Genomic DNA, 6,000 nt, shown 5'->3' with positions numbered 1-6,000 from the left:
CCCATCATCTTATGACCAGTCTTTCTTCCTGGAGGAAACTTCTTTGTTATTGTCCTGTATCCCCAAGTAGAAGTCAACAACTCAAACTCCCAGGCTCTCTTGCAGCTAGGGACAGGCATGTGACCTACTCTCCACCCGTCAGAAGCACTCGTTTAGACTGATTCAGAACTGAGTACCTGTGGACACCAGGGCTGCATGGGGCTCCCATTTCTGCTGGTGTGGGAGCAACAGAGGCATCCGACTTCGGGACTTTCAGTGGTTGTGAAGTCGAGTCCCTGGTTATCAGCTCGTGTGGTATAGGGGAAAGAGGATTGATTGGCGAGTTCCATTTCTCCTCGCTGCTATTGGAAAAGTCTTTAACTTCCATCAGTCTCTATTTCCTCATCTGTAGAATGGGCATCATGATTGCTTACCTACAAGGGTTACTGTGAGATTAAGTGAGGTGACTCAGGGTCTGGCATACAGTAGGTGCTGAATAAGCATTAGCGCCCAACCTTTTTTACAGTACAGAAGATCCTTGAAATTGGTGATCTGCCTCTCAGTGTAGTAGCTCCCTGAAGGCTGGGCTATGGCCCCTCATCCAGCCTGGGAGCAGCCCCAGAACAGGGGCTACGTGAGTTTTACTCAGAAGCTAAAGCTGATGCTGACGCTGACCCTTGAGGAGCAGGGGGCAGGTGGCCATACAGGTAGCTGAAGGTATGCCCATTAAGCTTCCCACCTCTGCCCAGCTCCTCCTTGGTGGTACCAAGGAGAGGCCACTATTTCATGAGCTCTAGGTGGAGCTTGTTTGGGGCCAAATCAACAGAAATATGCTTCAGTTTAACTCGCCCTTTTGTTGAGCACCAAGAATATGCCAGGTGCTGTGTTAAGTATCTAAGAAACAAGTAAGGTGCCACTTGGTTAAAACCTGATAAAGGGAGAAAGATGCTTACTTGCCTATGATACGAATTTGACCAAGAGATGTTATCATAACAGGTGAACAGTGTTCTGTGGGTGCAGGGGCTTCAAGAGGTCTTCAGGAGGTGACGGTCTTGAATGATGAGTTAGAGTCCGACAGAGGGAGAAAGCACCAGAGCCACCTTAGCCCGACAGAAGAGCGTATGGAAAATCTCAGAAGAATGAAAGTGCTCAGTGCTTTTGAGGAACCGAAAGTTGGTCCAAAATGGTTGGAGCACAAAGTGGGTACAGGTGGGACGTTGGGGGACAGAGGCCAGGGATGTTGAATGTGCCGTGTTGAGAAGGGCTTTGAAGTCCACAGAGGGGGCGCAGGAAGAGGGTGAAGTAGACATGTTGGTTTCAGGACTCCCGCCATTTTTACTTTCTGACCAAATCTCTACCCCGATTTCCTAAACATACACAATAACCTAAGATTCTCTGAGCCCACAGCCCCTCCAGGAGATAATCAATGGAATCCACAGTTGTGAGGCCAGAGAGGACAGCCAAGATCAACTGATCCAAGCTGTGGATGAAGAAACAAGAGAAAGGGGCCTCCGAGAAATTTGGTTGAAGCCCACGCTGGGACCCCACACTCTTTTCCACTGCAGCAGGGCAGTCTCAGGCCAAACAAGCATGAAGACACCTAGGCTTTCTAGTGACTGAAATGTGCCATTTCAGTCGTGAAATGTGCAGGGTTGGCCTGGCGGTGGGCGGGCTGAGGGGTGGGGAATGGGCATTCTGGATTTCTAATTCATCCCTTGCCATGGGACCAACCTCATCATCTCCCGTCCCTGCCTTCACCACAGAGTTTATTTCAGTCCAGGCTTCCAGCAGCCCTTGCCACCCTGCTGAGATAAAGGTCACTGCAGCAGTCAATACCAGGTCTCACTGGAGGATAAAATGAGCCAGAGGGATCCTGGGCAACCCTCAGCCATACACAAGGGCTCTGGCTTGGAGTTGTTGAGGTCAGTGGGACAGCGTGGCCAGGTCCCACCCTCTCTGGTTGGCTGAAACTAGAATGGTGTGAGGTTTTGCTGAGCAATTCTGGAAGAATAAACTGCTCCCCTGCTTTCCCTCTCACCTTCCCTCAGACCCCCAGCCTCAGCTGCCCCCACCCCTTCCCTCGAGGAGCTTGGCAACATAAAAAGCACAGACGCAGAAACCCCTCCCTCTCGATGCCCAACCGTGAACCCACGCAGCAAAACAGGAAGCATCTTCCTGTCAAGGCAAACCCATTGTTCTCTCTGTGCACTCGTCCTAACAAGTGCAGGAAACCACCACCAGGCTGCGGCAGCAGGTGTCAGGGCGACTGAGGTCCCCCACTCGCCGGTGCCCAGCCGTCCTTCCCTTCTCTCTCTCCCGAAGAACCCTTCCCTCCTTCCTGCAGCCTGACAAACTCCTCACCTGACACCTGTTGGGCTTCTCTTTCTTGGTGGCCCAAGATCTGATTAAGACCTTAAAAAGCCCCGAACCCTAAAAAGATTATAATAGTCTCCCTCTGAATATAATTCCTAATACTGGCCAGACAACACAACATGTACACATATGCTGAAATTAAAAGAGCTTCTTTTCAGATTTTCTGATTACAAAAATTCTAGCTAAGTTCAAAGCAGAACATTTCTCAAATGTTGGGTGCCCCCATCTGGGTGGGGCCCTAAATCCATGCCAAATCAGCCTATGGGGTTGCCCAGCACCAATGGAGGGCCATTTCCTTGGCTTCACATGAGAACAAATCATTCCCAAGTGAGATAAAACACGGGTTGGAGGTAGGGTCAGGGGTGAGAAGTGTGATCTTGAACTTTGTGCATTGAATTATAATCCCAGAGGGACTGGAAGCCATTCGACACTCTGAGTAGAGCCTAGAAATTGGGACTTTGGCCAGGACTCCATACCCAAGAATGACAGGACTAAGTTTCTGCAGACTCGTCTCCCTCCAGGGGACTCTAGCTCTGGCTCCTCTATTGGGTCTTTCCAGGTTAGGGACCTTCTCTAGGGGTCTCAAGGCTTGCCCTGTTTTTTCTTATGATAACAGGGGGCTATGTTTATGGTGGGCTAAGTTCTTCTTTATCCTCTAGGTAACCAAGCCATCCATGGGGTTGGTCTGAATGACTGTGAAGGTCACTTTCAGGTCCTGTTCCCTGCTCATTCTCAGAAACCTTTGTTCATTGGCAGGTCTTCCCCAAAGGACAGTGGTGCACATTCTCAGGGAACAGAGTTGGGTGCAGTAAACCTTATCTGAGGGCATCTTTTCCAGGCAGGGAGGAAGCAGCCATGGTATCAACAAAGACAGCCTGGAACCATGGGAAAAGCCCCTTTGCTTGGAGTCAAAGGTCACTTGTTCTCTTTCTAATTTCAGTTTCCTCAATTACGGAATAGAAACCTATCAAACAGGGTAGCCCGAGGGTTACATGAGATAAGATATAAGAATGTTCTTGGAAATACAGGAGCTCCATACAAATGTGGAGACATTCTTTTCCACTCGTTGGCAAGCTCCTTGAGGCCCAGGACCATGGCTTATGGGCTATCAAAACCTAGCACCTGGCCCGGTACCTGGCAGAGTAGGTACTCAGTAAATGCATGCTGGATGAATGGACGGATGGACAAATGGAGAACAGTCACCTCTTGGAAACGCTTTGTATACCATCTGTTTCATGTGCCACAGCAGCAGAGAGATTCACTTCAAAGACATGGCAGAAGTCAAAATATCTCATGTGCCAAACACAGCCAACCCATCGAGCAGGTAACAACAGCCAGAAATCTGGCCTTCAGGCCACACACCCCCAAAAGAAGGCCCAAGTGATGGAGTTTGGATGTGTTGTCCCCTCCAAAACTCATGTGGAAATGTGATCCCCAGTGTGGCAGTGTTGGAAACTGATTGAGTCCTGGGGGCGGATCCCTCGTGAATGGATTAACGCTCTCCCTGGGGGAGGGGGGATTAATGAGTGAGTTCTCGCTCTATTAGTTCCCGCGAGAGCTCATTGTTTATAGGACCCTGGCATCTCTAGCTTCTCTCTCTTGCTTCCTCTCTCGCCATGTGATCTGCTTGTACCTGATGGCTGCCTGCTGTTTTTCCGCCATGAGTAGAAGCAGCCCGAGGCCAATGCCAGATGCAGCTGTCCCAGAATCATAAGCCAAATAAATCTCTTTTCCTTATAAATTACCCAGTCTCAGGCAGTTCTGTTATAGCAACACAAAACGGACTAAAACACCCAGTTAAACAGCGCGGCTCTCCCCATCTCCTAAACTTGAATGACTCTGAGAAAGAAGCAACCTGCTTGAGGTCAGCCAGGCAAGACTTCTGGCCTTGGCACTTCTACTAACCGCTCGCCACGACCTCCCTCCCTGCACCGGGGCCACTCCTTCTCCCCCTCGGACACCACATTTTCTGTAGCTGTCCTGATTCCCCTTCTGTGTACTCCTATGGCATGTTGGGCTTACTCCCAGTTAGCTCTCACTACATTGTTCTATAATTTTGTCTTCCATTATTTTTAAAATATTATAAAATATCTAATATAAAAAGTTATAAAGAATAATACAATGAAGACCTTTGTCCACCACCAACAAAGCATTATAAGTAAATATGGTTTAAGCTCCTGGGCACCTCTGTCTATCTGTATCCCCTTCCCTCCCCATCCTGAAATTAGTGTACACTTTCTCATGCATGCTTTTATGCTTTTACTGCTTATGGGTAATTGCCTCTGTATTTGTCTATGCTCCCCACTGTTATGAACTGAATGTTTGTATCTCCCCAAAATTCCTATGTTGAAGCCTTTACCTCCAATATGGCTGCATTTGGAGATCTCCCTCTTCTCTAAGGAAGTAATTAAGGTTAAAGGAGAGCACAAAGGTGGGGTCCTGATCCAATAAGATTGGTGTTCTTATAAGAACACCAGACATCTCTCTCTCTCCCTTTCTCTCCCTTTCTCTTTACACACACCAAGGGAAGACCAAGTGAGGATATGTGAGGAGGCCGTCATCTGCAAGCCAGGAAGCGAGCCCTCACCAGAAGCCAGCACTGCCAGACCTTGATCTGGGGCCGCCAGCCTTAGAACTGTGCGGAGATAAACGTCGATTGTTTAAGCCACCACTCTGTGGCATTTTGTTAAGGCAGCCCAAGCAGACTAATACCTCCACAAGGCTCCATGTGTGCTTGGCAAGGCCAGGCTTACCTCACTGTGTGTGTCCATCTTTGTATCTGTTGAGTCCAGCACTATGCCCGGTACATAGTGTTCATCAAATATTTGTTAAATGAATGAATGAATGAAGTCACTACCGAAGCAAAGCAGGTGTCCTAGGATCCACTCTCTAGGATCAGGTTGTTCTCTGCTCTGCTGTGATACAGGCCCTACTCAAGCTGCTACTGAGACCATGGTTAGCAGTCAGTTTTTAACAAAGGAAATGGTGTGGGAAGAAAAGCATTCCCACAAAAGGGGTAGAGGGAGTGGTGGCATCTTCAGAAAAGGTTGAAGTTACTTCCTCAATCAATCAAATGTTTATTAAGCACCTGCTCATTAGGTACTCAGTGTTGAGCAGTCTCTACTTCCATAAGGCAATCAGTCTTTGGAAGACCAAAGACCAAGTAGTCCAAAGATGGCCCAGATATAAGCAAGCACAATGACTTTTGGCCTCTGTTATGGGTGTGTCCTTTGTACAGACACATTGGCATGCCCAGGGTTCTCCAGCTGGAAAACACAAACTCAGAGAGCTCATCTCCACCTGTAACACCAACTACATCCTCAGCACAGCTTGGACACAACGGTACCCACTCTCATGACTCCCTGAGCATCGATAAGGGGCTTCACTTCTAGAGTTCCTGCTTTGACTTTTGGGATTCTCCAGAGCAAAAGGGCAGCAATCTCAAGGAGCCGGCTTCAAGTCTTTTGCCAGGGATGCAACAGATGCTGTTAACAAGTGGGATGAGAGAGAACCTTCTAGGATAGAAGACATAGCCCATGAAACCCAGGAAAATTATGAAACTGTACCAAATTATATTCAAAATCTGTTTTTAAAATCAGCACTGTCAAGGGACTGGCCAGTTAGCTCACTTGGTAGAGTGCGGTGCTG

This window comes from Galeopterus variegatus, unplaced genomic scaffold, assembly GCF_000696425.1.
Source record: "Galeopterus variegatus unplaced genomic scaffold, G_variegatus-3.0.2 Scaffold3536, whole genome shotgun sequence".
Taxonomy (NCBI): domain Eukaryota; kingdom Metazoa; phylum Chordata; class Mammalia; order Dermoptera; family Cynocephalidae; genus Galeopterus; species Galeopterus variegatus.
The sequence above is the reverse complement of the archived record's forward strand: the minus strand, read 5'-3'. Positions refer to the sequence as shown.